Raw genomic sequence first — 16,657 nt, forward strand, 5'->3', positions numbered from 1 at the left:
TTTTTGGTTGTTGCATTTTTCCAGGCTTTGTGGCTGTGGTCTTGCCATTGTGAGACCTGACATTTCACCAGCAACTGTGACTGGCAACCTCAGAGGTGTAACCCAGAAAACTGGAGTTCTCTCTGAGAAGAAGTTGGTAGGCAGGTAATTTATATCTACTCAGGCAGGTGAGGTAGGGCAGAGTCACTATCTTGTGGGAGCTTCCTGGGCTGTGACATGCTAATGGAGGCGCTTACCTGAAGAGGTTCTTTTGTATATGGATTGGCTATAGAAATTCTAATCTGGTCTGTAGTGCTGTTGTAAGATGTAGGGCATTTTGTGTTTTTCAGGACTGGAAGCCATGCCCTTTTCATTTTAACACTTTCTTCCTTCTGTTGAAATTGTGTTTGTGGATTTCAATGGCTTCTCTGTGTAATCTACCATGATAATTGGATGTGGTGTTCAGCCTTTCATTGTCCTGGAATAAGATACTATGTCCTCTTTGAGTTAGGCTGTGTTCAGCCACTTCTGATTTTTCAGATTGGCAAAGTCTACAGTGTCTTTCATGTTCTTTTATTTATTATTTTAGAGAGCCAGTTTGGTGTAGTTGTTAAGTGTGTGGACTCTTATCTGGGAGAACCAGGTTTGATTCCTCACTCCTCCACTTGCAGCTGCTGAAATGGCCTTGGGTTGGCCATAGCTCTTGCAAGAGTTGTCCTTAAAAGGGCAGCTTCTGGGAGAGCTCTCTCAGCCCCACCCACCTCAAAGGGTGTCTGGTGTGTGTGTGTGAGGGGGGAAAGTAAAGGAGATTGTGAGCCGCTCTGATTCAGAGAGAGGGGCAGGGTATAAATCTGCAGTCTCTTTCTCCTTCCCCTCCTCCTCTGGATGCTAAGTTATGTAAACTTATCCACAACTGCAGGGTATGCGGTATACTCCTGGGGTTTTTTTTGGGGGGGGGGATGCGGGAAGAAGTAAAAGTAACATGCTTAGGATCTACTCAGGAAAGGCTATCTAAGAGTGAAATGAAGGAATCTGGTCTTGAAACATGTGAGAAGTGGGTACCTGAAAAAGAAGGGACGGATGCTTGCTGAAGTCTAGTGACAAACTTGACTAAACTGGTCTAAGTGAATCTAATAGAGAGCTGAATTCCAAGGAGACTAAGCACACCTTGCTGAATACATGTTCCCAGATAGCCTGGAGCTATGGCAGTTCTTTCCTAGGTATAAAGCACTCTTTGGTACCCAGAGGGGAGAACTGGGGGTGGGGGTAGCATTCTGGGGCCCCTTGGAGCAGTAGAAGTTATGGGACTTATTTGGCTATGATTCTGGGGTTGGCCCAAGGTGGCTCTCAGAAGGTCTTCAGACTAGTGGTGCATCTTGTTCAAGATTGCCTGCTCTGCCAGTGGTTCTTCAAGATCTTGGGCAGAGACAGGCCTTTCCTTGGCTACCTGAGTTCCTTTAATAGGGGATACCAAGAATTGAGCTTGGGAACTGGGTGTGAAGCAAGTGCTACTGAACTATGGATGGATGTATTTACTGTTGAGTCTCTACTGACTTATGGCAACCCCAGCAAGGGACTTTCAAGGTGAGTGAGAAGCAGAGGTAGTTTGCCATGGCTTTCCTCTGCAGAGTCTTCCTTAGTGGTCTCCTATCCAATTGTTTTATTTATTTATTTAATCAGATTTATATCCTGCCCTCCCCTGGCAGGCTCAGGGTGACCACCAACAAATAAAATAACATAAAATATTAAAAACAAAGTATTCAATAAAATCATTTCTGTTATATAGTCATTAAAAAGCCCAAGATGCATGTTGATGTTCTAGTTATCCTGTTGTTTCTTGTTTCAGTTATGTCAGTTCAGTGAGATTGTCAGTGCTGCGGAATAACAGCCATCTCCCCTTAACCGTTAAAAGCAAGTTTGAACAGTTTGGTCTGACAGGCCCTGTGGAACTATGGCAGGTCCTGCAGGGCCCTGACGTTTTCGGGAAGGGCATTCCACAGAGCGGGGGCTATTACTGAGAACGCTCTGGCTCTGGTGGTCAACAATCGAGCTTCTTTCAGTCTGGGAATCTTAAGAAGATTTTGGGATCCTGAACGTAGTGCTCTCTGGGGTATGTATGGGGAGAGGCAGTCCTGAAGGTAGACAGGTCCCAGGCTATATAGGGCTTTAAAGGTTATGACCAGCACCTTGAAGAGAATCCAGAATGCCTTTGCATTGGAGTAGAAATTTAAGCACCAGAGTTCCAAATAGAGGGAAGAGCACAGAAGGGACATAGCAGCCCTCTGACTGAAGCTTTGTCTCTAATTCTATTGCCTCTGAAGCCACCCTTGGGGTGTGTGTACGTATTTGTATAGAAATGCCTTCCAACTTAATTGAAAACCAAAGGCAAAAGTTCTGCACTCTAAGCCAGGGGTCTCCAACCCTGGGCCGTGGACCAGTACTGGTCTGTGGCATGTTAGCAACCAGGCTGTGAGTTGTATAATTATTTCATTATATATTACAATGTAATAATAATAATAATAAGACGACGACATTGGATTTATATCCTGCCCTCCACTCCGAATTTCAGAGTCTCAGAGCAGCTCACAATCTCCTTTACCTTCCTCTCCCACAACAGACACCCTGTGAGGTGGGTGGGGCTGAGAGAGCTCTTACAGCAGCTGCCCTTTCAAGGACAATTCCTACGAGAGCTATGGCTGACCCAAGGCCATTCCAGCAGCTGCAAGTGGAGGAGTGGGGAATCAAACCCAGTTCTCCCAGATAAGAGTCCACATACTTAACCGCCACACCAAGCTAATAGAAATAAAGTGCACAATTGTATCATCCTGAAACCATTGCCCCTCCCTCCAGTCCATGGAAAAAATTGTCTTCCACAAAACAGGTCCTTGGTGCCCAGAAGGTTGGGGACTGCTGCTCTAAGCGGTTCGATACAGGTTGGCATTGACGCGAGGCTAGCCAAAAAATCACACATGCGCGGGTGTCCTCCGCACTGCAACAAATCCTATAATCATTTCTGGCCCAATTAAACAAGGAAGACGGCTGAAACTCTAACCACTTCCTTTGGTAATTGCAGGCTGCGGAGGAACCGGCCATTTATCTGCTTATGGGCTTGGCTGGACTCTCATAGATGAGAGGGAGGATTTTTGTGTGTGTCTTTTGAAGTGCTTTGGCTTGCAAGCTTTAAACAGAAATCAAAAGTCGCTGATGTTTGTAAGGGTTGAGCTGAAAGGGTCATAAGTGGGAGGTTGGCAAAAGAGCAGACCTTGGAGCTAAAGTACTGAGACTCTAGCAAGGTCACCAACCATTACACATTGCCTGAGAATCTCCCTGCAGATGTCTTCTGTCCTTTGAATGCCTGTTTGGAATACAATGGGCATGTACATTTCTTCAGATACAGAAGTCTGTTTGTACACAAAAGTTTATACCTTGAATAAGAACATTGTTGGTTGGTTTTAAAGGTGCTACTGGACTCAAATTTTGTTCTGCTGCATCCAAGTCGTCAGCCGTGTTGGTCTGTAGAACAAAATAGGAGTCAAGTTGCACCTTGAAGACCAACTTAGTTTTATTCAGAACGCAAGTCTTCGTGTGCTCTCTAAACACACTTCATCAGACGAATCTGGTACAGTGAGCAAAGCCACACTTAGCTGGCAGTCAGTGGCTCAGATCAACACAGCTACCATCTGAATCTATTTGGAATACTGACCACCAGTAATTGGGGTGGTATATTTATGGAGGAACAGGCCCGTTTTCATTGGAGATGGAGCTTGTGATACCTCCAGCCCAAGAACGGTCCTAGATCATAGGTTGGGTAGTGCTATCATTTACAGTCAGCTCTTGTATTTGTGTGCCAATCTGCTGCCATTCACAGGTCCCCTGTGCAAGCACCAGTCATTTCTGACACTGGGGTGACATTGCTTTCACAACGTTTTCATGGCAGACTTTTTATAGGGTGGTTTGCCATTGCCTTCCCCAGTCATCTACACTTCCCCCCCAGCAAGCTGGGTACTCATTTTACAATCTTGGAAGGATGGGAGGCTGAGTCAACCTGAGTTGGCTACCTGAAACCAGCTTCTGCTGGGATCGAACTCAGGTTGTGAGCAGAGGGCTGCAACTGCAGTACTGCAGCTTTACCACTCTGTGCCATGGGGCTGCATCACAGGTCTTCCCAACTGCTTTAATCAATCTCAGTTCCACTTATCCCCCAGTTAGGAAGAGGAGGAGGAAGAGGAAGAAGGTATTGGATTTATACCCTGCCCTTCATTCTGAATCGCAGAGTCTCAGAGCAGCTTACAGTCTCCTTTACTTTCCTCTCCCACAACAGACACCCTGTGAGGTAGGTGGGGCTGAGAGAGCTCTCCCAGAAGCTGCCCTTTCAAAGACAGCTCTGCGAGAGCTATGGCTGACCCAAGGCCATTCCAGCAGCTGTAAGTGGAGGAGTGGGGAATCAAACCTGGTTCTCCCAGATAAGAGTCTGAGCACTTAACCACCACACCAAACTGGCTCTTATGCATCTTGACTCTAACTAGCTCTTCTTAGCAACTGTCCCCCACCCTCTCTTTACCTATACATAAGGCTTGAGTAAAACTGTTTCAGTGCATTTGAAGAAGAGTGCATGCACACCGAGAATCAAACTTTGTTGGTCTTAAAGGTGCCACTGGACTCAAACTTCATTCAGTCGATTTATGGCAATCCTGTGGGGTTTTCAAAGCCAGAGACATTCTGAGGTGGTTTGCCATTGCCCGTCTTCGCATTGCAACCCTGGACTTCCTTGGTGGTCTCCCATCCAAATACTACCAGAGCGGATCATGCTTAGTGTCTAAGATCTGAGGAGACTTGGCTAGAATGGGCCAGCTAGGTCAGGACAAATCAGGGTCGGCAACCTTTTTCGGCTCAAGCGCCAAAAGACAAATGCAACATCTGTCTGTGAAGGTGTTGGTTTGCCAGCAAACAAAATGGAAGATGAAAGTTGTACTTGGCCAGACATGCTGGGAGCATGCCAAACTCAGCTGGCATCTCAGGAATTCACCTTGGATTTGCGTGGTGGCAAATCCCGTTGCTGAGGGCTCCAGCAATACTGCTGCCAGGGCCTTGGCTGCTTGTGCAGAATTCCGGCTTTGGGTTATGCCAAGAGAGATGGTCCACTCACCTTTAGAGAGCCAGTTTGGTGTAGTAGCTAAGTGCATGGACTATTATCTGGGAGAACCGGGTTTGATTCCCCACTCCTCCACTTGCAGCTGCTGGGATGGCCCTGGGTCAGTCATAGCTCTGGCAGAAGTTGTCCTTGAAAGGGTAGCTGCTGTAAAAGCTCTCAACCCCACCCACCTCACAGAGTGTCTGTTGTGGGGAGGGGAGAGGTAAAGGAGATTGTGACCACTCTGAGATTCAGAGTATAGGAAAGGAAAGGTCCCCTGTGCAAGCACCAGTCGTTTCCAACTCTGGGGTGACATTGCTTTCACAACGTTTTCATGGCAGACATTTTGTGGGGTGGTTTGCCATTGCCTTCTCCAGTCATCTACACTTTTCCCCCAGCAAGCTGGGTACTCATTTTATCGACCTCGAAAGGATGGAAGACTGAGTCAACCTCGAGCCGGCTACCTGAAAACCCAGCTACCGCTGGGAATCGAACTCAGGTCGTGAGCAGAGTTTAGGACTGCAGTACTGCAGCTTTAACACTCTGCGCCACGGGGCTCAGAGTATAGAGCAGGATATACTGTAAATCCAATATCTTCATTGTGCTCCTGTTGACTCACCTACTGGTGATTGCTTTTCTCTGGTCTGGGATGTTCTGTAAGCAGATGTGACTTTGGGAATTCCTTGTAGATAGATCCAGATGGGTAGCCGTGTTGGTCTGAAGCAGTCGAACAAAGCAGGAGTCAAGTATCACCTCTAAGACCAACAAAGTTTTATTCAGAGTGTAAGCGTTTGTGTGCTAGAAGCACACTTTATCAGACGAGGAATCAGGTACAGTGAGCAGAGCTACATATAGCTGGTAGGGAGTGGTTTAGAATGCAAAATGGTACAAATTTAAGCTCCAATGACAGAATAGTAAAATTAACAAATTGAGCAGACCTTTGATCTGGGTCGCATGAGCATGAGAAAGCAATAAAACAGTAATAAGTCAAAATGTGAGAGTGTCTGTTGATTGCTCTATTGTTGTAAGCCTGTTGAAGCCAGAGGGGAAAGGATAGACTTTGCAGAAGAGAAGGGGCCTGTCATGGCCATCAGCAAGCAGCTCAGTGTCTCCAACTTGGAGTCTTCAAGAGAGGACCTGGGGAGCCAAGGCCTGGAGGGACTAGAGAGGGCCCAGCATGGCACCGACTTGTAGTGATGATGATGATGATGATGATGATGATGATGATATTGGATTTATATCCCACCCTCCACTCCGAATTTCAGAGTCTCAGAGTGGTCACAATCTCCTTTATCTTTCTCCCCTACAACAGACACCCTGTGAAGTGGGTGGGGCTGAGAGGGCTCTCACAGCAGCTGCCTTTCAAGGACAACCTCTGCCAGAGCTATGGCTGACCCAAGGCCATTCCAGCAGGTGCAAGTGGAGGAGTGGGGAATCAAACCCAGTTCTCCCTGATAAGAGTCTGCACACTTAACCACTACACCAAACTGGCTCTCTGACAATGTAGCATCCGTGCCAGAAGCCCCTCTACCGGAGCCTCTCAGGAAAACCTCACAGCTGGTCCCAGAGGTAGTTGCTAAGCCTCCAACAAGCAGGACTCAAGCCCAGGCCTTTAGGTCCCCCAACCCTCTCCCACTCTGCAGGAATGGGGGCAGCAAAAGACTGGAGTTGCCAGCTCTGGGTTGGGAAATACCTAGAGATTTTGAGGGCAGAGCCTGAGGTGGTAGGGTTGCCAATCCCCAGGTGGGGGCAGGGGATCCCCCGGTTTGGAGGCCCTTCCCCTGCTTCAGGGTCATCAGAAAGCATGGTGGGGGGAGGGAAATGTCTGCTGGGAACTCTATTATTTCCTATGGAGACTTATTCCCATAGAAAATAATGGAGAATTGATCCACGGGCATCTGGGGCTCTGGGGAAGCTGTGCTTTGAAGTAGAAGCACCAAATTTTCAGCATAGCATCCAGTGTCTCTCCCCAAAACACCCCAAAACAAGTTTCAAAAAGATTAGACCATGGGGTCTAATTCTATGAGCCCCAAAAGGAGGTGCCCCTATCCGTTATTTCCTATAGAAGGAAGGCATTTGAAAGGTGTGCGGTCCCTTTAAATGTGATGGCCAGAACTCCCTTTGGAGTTCAATGATGCTTCTCACACCCTTGTTCCTGGCTCCATCCCCCGTGTCTCCTGGCTCCACCCCCAAAGTCCCCAGATATTTCTTGAATTGAACTTGGCAACCCTCAGAGGGGTGTGTGTGTAGAGTCCACTTTCCAAAGTGGCCATTTTCTCCAAGTGAACTGATTTCTGTTGACTGGAGATCAGTTGTAGGGTTGCCAACCTCCAGGTTGGAACTGGAGATCTTCTGCTTTTACAGCTGATCTCAAGCTGGCAGAGATTAGCTCCCTGGAGAAAATGACAGCTTTGAAGAAATGGCCTTGGAGGATCATGCTGAGGTCCTTCCATTCCCCAAGCCCCACCCTCTCCCAGATGCAGCCCAGCCCAGCAGAGACACATTTTCATATTAGGCCACACCCACCCACCCCCTGATGTCAAGCCAGGCGAAATGGCTTTCATGTGCGTTCCTGCTCAAAAAAAGCCCTGTGCCCAAGAGCAAACTAAGAGAAAACACAGGGAGGAGAGAGATTTCGGGAAGAGTAATAATTACCATTCTTTGAGGGGTCCATAGAAACAGCAAAGCAACCAGCATTTCATGAAGAGAAGAGGGCACAGCAAAATGGGGGGTATGTGTGAAAGATCCAGCAAATATACTGCTGAGGAGCAGAGCGCTTTTGCTATAAGGCAAAGCATGCCCTCTGTGGCAGCTATGATGTGTTTGCCAGAAAAACAAAAAATTACTGGGCTTTACTCCACACAACAAGGGCCATTTCCCCCAGATGAAATGGCTGTTTTGGAGGGTGGAGTCTGTAGCATTATACCCCACTGAATTCCCACCCCTCCTTAGGCTCCCCCCCTCACTAATCTCCAGATGTTTCCCAACCCAGAGCTGACAACCCTAAGTGAAGGGTCTCCAGGGGAGCAACTCTCTGCCAGCTGGAGATCAGTTGTAAAAGCAGGAGATCTTTAGGCCCCACCTGGGGAATAAAGTCTTGTGATACTTTAAATTGCAACCAGTTTAATGAATACCGGTATGTTGGTTTTTATGGTGTCAGAAGACTCTTTGCTGCTTTTTAAAAATAAGATGTTCCTTTAAAAGCTGGATTCTGCTGGTATTTTGCTAGCTTAACCCATGCTACTCGAGGAGGAAAAAAATGGCAAGATATGGAATCCTACAGATATAAGGTCAAAACGGTACCATTTAATTGTATTTATTTAAAGCCTTTACAATATGCTGCCTTTTCACCCAAATAGGTAGAATTCCCAGCTCAGGGTTGAGAAATACTTGGGGATTTGTGGGCGGAGCCTGAGGAGGGCAGGATTTGGAGTGGGACTTCAGTGGAATCAAATGCCATAGAGTCCACCTTCCAAAGCAGCCATTTTCTCCAGGTAAACTGATTTCTCTTCACCTGGAGATCACTTGTAATCCCTGGAGATCTCCAGCCACTGCCTGGAGTTCGGCAACCCTACGTAGGGTCCTCAAGGTGTATGAACTCTGGGCGGTTTGGCGCTCAGAGCCTTTGGTGCAAATTTGTAGAGCTGGCCATGCTTTCTTTCCCTCGGCCTCAAATGGTTTCCCACACCATGGTATTCATCATATTGTAATTTGAGGTGAATGATAGATCAGGGGGAGTGAAAACAGATGGCGGTTCAGGCAGGCAATCTCTACCACAATCCTGGATGTTCTCCACCGCCGCAGAGGACAAATCATCCTGTTTTGTAACTGCTGCAGACATTCTGCGATAAAGTTTAATTTTGAATTTAGTGGAAAGGATGCTTTTTAGCCTGTGGGCTTTTTCAGGGGGAGGCTGGCCAGACAGCCCTGTGCGGTCTGTTCAAGGGTGTTCTTACGTGGTTTGACAAACAGCAACAAATGGCAAACCTCTATCAGGGGCTAAAATGCTTGGATACAAGGTCAGTGAGGCAAGCGGGAGAGATAATAACAGCAGCCACAATTGGGAGGGGTCAAAGTCTGAGGCCTTGTTTGCGCTGGAGAGATCTGCCGTCATTCCCCTGAGTTCCCTAACAAGCTCGCTTGTGTCTGGAGAAAAGTGTGGATGTATGGCAAGACCTGTCAGAGGCCTGGAGGCTAGGCTGGGATTTGGGTCAGAGTGGTTCATTCAGTTGTCTGCTGGAATGGTTGTACCATACATGCCTCCTGTCCTTGTTTCCCATTTTCTTATACCTGCATGCAGGGCTTTTTTTTTGTAGCAGGAACTCCTTTGCATATTAGGCCACAAACCCCTGATGTAGCCAATCCTCCTGAAGCTTACAGTAGGCCTTGTACCAAGATCCCTGTAAGCTCTTGAAGGATTGGCTACAGCAGAGGTGTGTGGCCTAATATGCAAAGGAGTTCCTGCTACAAAAAAAGCCCTGCCTGCAGGTCAGTGTTTTATCTCTCTCTGTAAGGACTGATTTTTGTTTTTTTTTGAGATGGTGGAAAAATCGTTCTTAGCAATAGCGTGTCAAACACCTAGCTTTCCCTTCTGTTCTCCTTTCCAAAATTGTCTCTACAAAGACGGGTCGTGGCAGACCTGGTTTGCGTTGCTGCCACTCTGCAAACCATACGGCTACGGATTAAGCATTTTGTTAAACAGTTTAAAGTCTTTAGACAAGGATAATTGTTACGGTCAGTTTAGTAACACATTAGCTTTGGGAAGCAGCCCCAGGCAGCCTGTTGCAGGGGAAGCAAACATAGCAAGCAGAGAAGTGTCTTGTCCAATGAGGGGGGGGGGATTCCCTCAGGAAATTAGTCTTGGTGCGAGAATGGGGGTATGCACACACAACAGTGTCTCTAGCAGTGGAGGCTGGTTCATTAGCACAAATGAGGCAGTGCCTACAAACTCAAGCTGCTTCCTGCCTTGGGTTTACTAGCCTTCAGGAGAGGCCTGGAATGACAAATGTTTTCTAGACTACAGAGATCAGCTCTCCTAGGGGAAACAGCAGTTTCACATAGCTGACTCGAAGGTATATCATTGGATCTAGGAGTGAACACCGCATCCTCACTTGAGTTTCTCCCTCCCCGCAAACTCTGCCTTCCCCTATCACTGTCTCCAAATCTCCAGCAATTTCCCAACCTGGAGTTAGCAACCTGCAGAGCCGTAGACAGGATTTTAAAAGTCAGGGGGCTTTTTAAAAAGTCGGGAGGCACCCTTTCCCATCCACTGTGAGGCTTGCTGCTTCTCAGAAGCTTTCTGGGGTAGGACCAAAAGCTGGAGGCTCTCAAAGTGGCCAAGTTGAGGCAGCCAACCTTAAAACATTGGAGCCAAGAAGGGACTGCAGCGTGCGTGCCAGCAGGGAGCCATCCTCCTCCCCCACTCCGGCACTCTGCAGCCAGCAGCTCCATCCGTCCCCTCCTCCCTGGCCCATTCTATGTGGCTTCCTCTTAGGGTTGCCAAGTCCAATTCAAGAAATATCTGGGGACTTTGGGGGTGGAGCCAAGATCAAGGCTGTGACAAGCATAATTGAACTCCAAAGGGAGTTCTGACCATCACATTGAAAGGGACGGCACGCCTTTTCAATTCCTTCCTTCCATAGGAAATAATGAAAGATAGGGGCCCCTTCTTTTGGGGTTCATAGAATTGGACCCCCTGGTCCGATCTTTTTGAAACTTGGGGGGTATTTTGGGAAGAAGCATTAGATGCTATACTGAAAATTCAGTGCCTCTATCCCAAAAAACAGCCCCCCCCAGAGCCCCAGATACCCGCAGATCAATTCTCCATGATTTTCTATGGGAATAAATCCCCTCCCCCCGCTTTCTGATGACCCTGAAGCGGGGGGAGGGCCTCCAAACTGGGGGATCCCCTGCCCACACCTGGGGATTGGCAACCCTACTTCCTCTGCCACCCTCCTCTCCACCTGCTGCTTTTGCTGCTGTGCCTCTGCCCTGTTCTCCCAGCTCTGTATACCACTGATGATGCTTTGCTGGCTTAGCCACGGCAAAAAAAGAAGACGATGAAGAAGAAAAGCAGGCTATAACCCATAGCCCCCCTGAAAGTCAGGGGGCTCCTCCTGGAGTTCAGGGGGCAGTGCCCCCACAGGCCCCTTTGTGGCTGCAGGCCTGTACCACTGCCTCCTTCCTGGACTTAGCCTGTATCCCCCGAGACCATCAGCTATCACATAGGTGGTCAGTCAGTTAACCACTGTCTTATCTTCAATTCAAGAGCCCCGTGGTGCAGAGTGTTAAAGCTGCAGTACTGCAGTCCTAAGTTCTGCTCACAACCAGGTGAATCCCCGGTGGAAACTGGGTTTTCAGGTAGCCGGCTCCAGGTTGACTCAGTCTTCCATCCTTCTGAGGTCGGTAAAATGAGCACCCAGCTTGCTGGGGGGAAAGTGTAGATGACTGGAGAAGGCAATGGCAAACCACCCCGTAAAAAGTGTGCCGCGAAAATGTGAAAGCAATGTCACCCCAGAGTTGGAAACGACTGGTGCTTGCACAGGGCACCTTTCCTTTCCTACATTTAATTCAGCACTGTGGACAAGCAAGTGCCTCCTCCCTGTATTTATTTATACTTCAAAAGTTAGGGATGCCAGACTTCAGATAGGACCTGGGGATCCCCTGGTATTGCAGCTCATTACAGACTACAGAGATCAGTTCACCTGGAGAAGATGGCTGCTTGGAAAGGTGGACTGCATGACCTCGTACCCTACTGACATCTCCATCCCCTCCCAGGCACTAGCCCCAAATCTTCAGCAGTTTCCCAACCTGGATCTGGCCCATGCCCTGCCAGCGGCCAGGGTGGACTTGGCAACCCTAGCGGCCAGGAAATCAGGAAATGTCCGGGGATTCTGGTGGTGGAGCCAGGAGCAAGGGTGTGACAAGCACGACTGAACTCCAAGGGAGTTCTGGCCATCACATTTAAAGGGACTGCGCTCCTTTTAAATCCCTTCCCTCCCTTGGAAATACTGAGGGATCAGGACACCTTCTTTTGGGGCTCATAGAAGTGGACCCCCTGGTCCAATCTTTTTGAAACATGGGGTTTGCTTTGAGAACTGGCATTAGATGTTATGCTGAAACTTTGGTGCCTCTACCTCAAGAAACAGCCCCTCCAGATCCCCAGATACCCATGGATCGATTCTTCATTATACCCTATGGAGACCAATCTCCATAGGGAATAATGGAGCGCCCAGTGGACATTTCCTTCCTCCCCCTTCTTTCTGATAATCCTGAAGTGGGGGGAGGGCCTCCATACTGGGGTATCCCCTGCCTCCAACTATGGATTGACAACCCTTTACCTACCTTTCTTCTCAGCGGGGACCTAAAGCAGCTGATCCCGTTCTCCTCTCCTCCATTTTACCCTCACAACATCTTTGTGAGGTAGCGTGTTTGAGAGACTGTGAGTGGCTCGAGGTCACTCAGCAAGTTTCTGAGCAGGATGAGGAATTCCCAGATACTAGCCCAACACTCCGGCACATACCACACTGTTTCTATGGAGACAGAAGGGTTTTTCTTTCCTTTTAAACTGGTAAGCCCATCCACACCAGTACCCTAGTTCATTGGGAAGGGGGGAAGCTGTTGTCAGTGGCTACCTCTAAGCCCCTGAGGTAAATGGATCCCTAAGAATTCATTAGCCAGAGTTGTCAATTCTCAGGAAGGAAAGTGAAAAAATGCCCAATGGAGTCTGAGAGGACAAAACCCTCCAAGGCTGTAGTGAACTAGTGTATAAGGCCTATATTTCCCTCCTCTTCAGAATTTGGCTTATACAACTGAACTGATCTGGGTTGATTTATTTTATTTTTACACAGTGTCCTGATTACTCAGGGCATTTAGCCCAGCCCATTCAAAACTGGCTGGAGGCAGCCATTTTCTGTTAGTAAGAAGAGAAAGCTTGAGAAGGATTTCTTCTGTAGCAATGTGTGAGGGAGAAAAATCTTCTTGCCTTTTCCCTAGCTCTGAGAAGGAGGATTGAATTGCTTCAGTGACTCCCTTGCTGACTAGAAAGCTGGAACTTTCCCTTCCTAGGCCCAAAGCAGACTTCCTTGGATCCAGTCTGAAATCTTATACAGATAGGGTTGCTAACTTCCAAGTGGGCATCAGCCTACAATGATAATTTCCCCTGGAGGAAGCGACTGCTTTGGAGGGTGGACCCTATGGCAATTATACCCCAATGAAATCCCCTCTCCCCAAACACTCTCACTTCAGTGGGATATAATGCCACAGAATCACCTTCCAAAGCAAACATTTTTTCCAGGTGAATTGACCTCTGTAGCCAACAGATCATTGTAATCCCAGGAGACCTCCAGGCAGTGCCTGGAGGCTGACAGCCATATGAATAAAGGATGCAGGATTTGTGAACCCACACAAATCTGTTCCTTTATCCTTGCTCAACAACAACAGCAACCATTGGTTTTATACCCTGCCCTTCACTACCCAAAGAAGTCTCAACGCATCTCAATCTCCTTCCCTTCCTCTCCTCACAACAGACACCCTGTGAGGTAAGTTGGGTTGGGAGAGCTCTGAAAGAACTACTCTTGAGAGAACAGCTCTGAGAGTACTGTGACTGACCCAAGCTCACCCACCTGGCATTATGTGGAGGAGGAGTGGGCAATCAAACCCGGTTCTCCCAGATTAGAATCCAGTGCTCTTAACTACTACACCAAACAAAGCTGTGCAGTCCAGCAGATCTTTAGATGCATTTGTGTCTGAGTGCGTACATGTGCTCGCAGCTTTAGTTTATAATCTATAGAAACAACATCTGCATTGAATTGTAATAATGATAAATATAAATTTGTCTCATTGGCTAAATTTTGTTATACTCTTGCATGAATTTTACAGGCCAGATCTAGTATTGGTAAGGCTGCAAACGCTCTGACCAACTCTGGTTTACATTGCAATTCTAAACGGAGTTAGGCTCATTAAAATTCACTGAAATCCCTGGGTTTAGAAGAGTGTAACTCAATTTAGGACAGCACTGTGTCTGTGGTGGAAGTGCTCCAAAGCAATGCCATGTTGGGAGCTATTTTATAAGAACATAAGAGAAGCCATGTTGGATCAGGCCAATAGCCCATTCAGTCCAACCCTCTGTCACACAGTGGCCAAAAAACAGGTGCCATCAGGAGGTCTACCAGTGGGGCCAGGACACTAGAAGCCCTCCCACTGTTGCCTCCTCCAGGCACCGAGAATACGGAGCATCACTTGCCCCAGACATCGAATTCCATCTTTACCTTGTGGCTATTAGCCACTGATGGATGTCTGCTCCACATGTTTATCCACTCCCCTAAGTTTTGTTAGAAACGGTATAATTTTTGTTGGCTTAAGAAGTATTTGCTGACAACAGAGAAAGAGTAGTTTCTGATTGTGGTTTGTTAGAATATTGTACACAAAATGTTGGACTGAAGAAAAAAGCACTGTCATATAAGAAGTATCTAAAAGAATTCCTTTTATGCAATTAAAAGGAAGTTGGGTAATTATCTCTCATTAAATCTAGAAAGCTTTTCTTTTTTGGTGAAAGAGAATTTGCAATTGACTTCAACACCAGATGTGCACATTAAATGCCATAATGCATGTTCTTACTGTAGTTCTTATGGTAAATAAGTTCTGCCCAATCATTTTGCTCAAGAGCTTGGGACATGCAGTCGGTGACTTGGAACCAGAGATCTAGGGTGCTGATTGTGCACACAAATGCTCCTTTGGGCTTGTGTTTTCTGCTTAACAAATGTTACTCATACTTTTAGCAGCTCTTGAAAGCCGGGCAGACTTTCAAAAGCAGTTCTAACATGGCGTTTTGTAAGCTGTTAACAAGGCCATGCGGGATATGTGCATTTCAAAGCTCTGCCGTGCCTAGTGCAAGTCCGTATTCTTGCTCTCTGTGCAACCGGAGACTGAGAAAGCAAGTTCCTGTTCATGAAGAGGCAGCTGCATGCCTGTGCATAGGCAGGGTCTTTTAAATTTCTTACGATGAATGTGTTAAGGTTAGAGGCGGAACATCACTATGATCCTCCCTCCCTCTAATGTGGGGGTGGCCAAACGTTTGGCTCTTTCACACTTATTGTGTGGCTCTTAGGCTTCCCAACCCTTCCGCCCTGGCGGGGGACCCCAGGATTTCCACCCTCTTCCCCCGCTCCCCCAAAAAACAGAAGCGGGGGGAGGGGGGAAACGGCGCCGGGGAGCATGGGGAGCCGCCCCATCCTGGAGCGGGTGAGGCCGCGGCGCCGCCGCTGCCCCCTCCCCGCCCACTGCAGCTGCTCCTCCGAGATGGGCCCAGGCTGAGCCCATCTTGGAGGAGCAGCCAAGAGGCGACAGTAGTGCAGGCAAAACCAGGGGAGGGTGGAGGCAGGCCAGGAGCATGGCGAGCCGCGAATCCGGGCCCTTCTAGGACTCGCGGCTTGCCACACCCCTGGCCCGCCTCCACCCCCCCCCTCCGATTCCACCCCAGAGGCGGAGCGGGCGAGGCCGCTGCCGCCTCTTCTCCGCTTGCCGTGGCTGCTTCTCCGAGATGGGCTCAGGCTGAGCCCATCTCGGAGGAGCAGCCACGGCGAGCAGAGAAGAGGCGGCAGCTGCGCAGTGGCGTCGCCCACTCCAAGACGGGGCGGCTGGCCACGCTCCCCGGCGCCGTTTCCCCCCTCCCCCTACCTCCACCCCAGTGTCTCCTGGCTCCACCCCAAAGTCTCCTGGCTCCACCCCCAAAGTCCCCAGATATTTCTTGGGTTGGACTTGGCAACCCTAGTGGCTCTTGAAGTCCCTACTGCCCCATTTGCTGGCTTGGAGAAGGCATTTCCCTCTTTAAATCACTTTGCCAAGCCAGCTGGAAGCTTGGAGAATGCATTTAAAGTCAAAGTTGCTTTCTTTCCACCTCTCCCTCCTTTCCTTCCTCCCCTCCCTCCCTCCATTCATGTCTTGCAGCTCTCAAACATCTGACGTTTATTCTATGTGGGTCGTTAATCGAGTTTGGCCACCCCCGCTCTAGTGCGTATTCACTCTGCCCACTTGAAAAGTCTGACTATGGCTTCTGAGTTGTTGATGGAGAAGGCATGAGGTTGCAAGCCTCCAGGTGGTGGCTAGAGATTTGCTAGGATTACAACTGATCTCCAGGTAACAGAGATTAGCTCACCTGGAGAAAACAGCTGCTTTGGAAGGTGGGTTCTATGGCATTCTACCCCACTCAAGCCCTTGCATTTTCTCAGGCTCCATGCTCCAAATCTCCATGTATTTCCCAACCTGGCAATCCTAAAGGAAAGGAAAGGTCTCCTGTGCAAGCCCCAGTCATTTCCGACACTGGGGTGACGTTGCTTTCACGGCGTTTTCATGGCAGACTTTTTACGGGGTGGTTTGCCATTGCCTTCCCTAGTCATCTACACTTCCCCCCGCAGCAAGCCGGGTACTCATTTTACCGACCTCGGAAGGATGGAAGGTTGAGTCAACCTCGAGCCGGCTACCTGAAAACCTAGCATCCTCTGGGGATTGAACTCAGGTCGTGAGCAGAGCTTATGACTGCAGTACTGC

Source organism: Heteronotia binoei, chromosome 11 (assembly GCF_032191835.1).
Source record: "Heteronotia binoei isolate CCM8104 ecotype False Entrance Well chromosome 11, APGP_CSIRO_Hbin_v1, whole genome shotgun sequence".
NCBI classification, from domain to species: domain Eukaryota; kingdom Metazoa; phylum Chordata; class Lepidosauria; order Squamata; family Gekkonidae; genus Heteronotia; species Heteronotia binoei.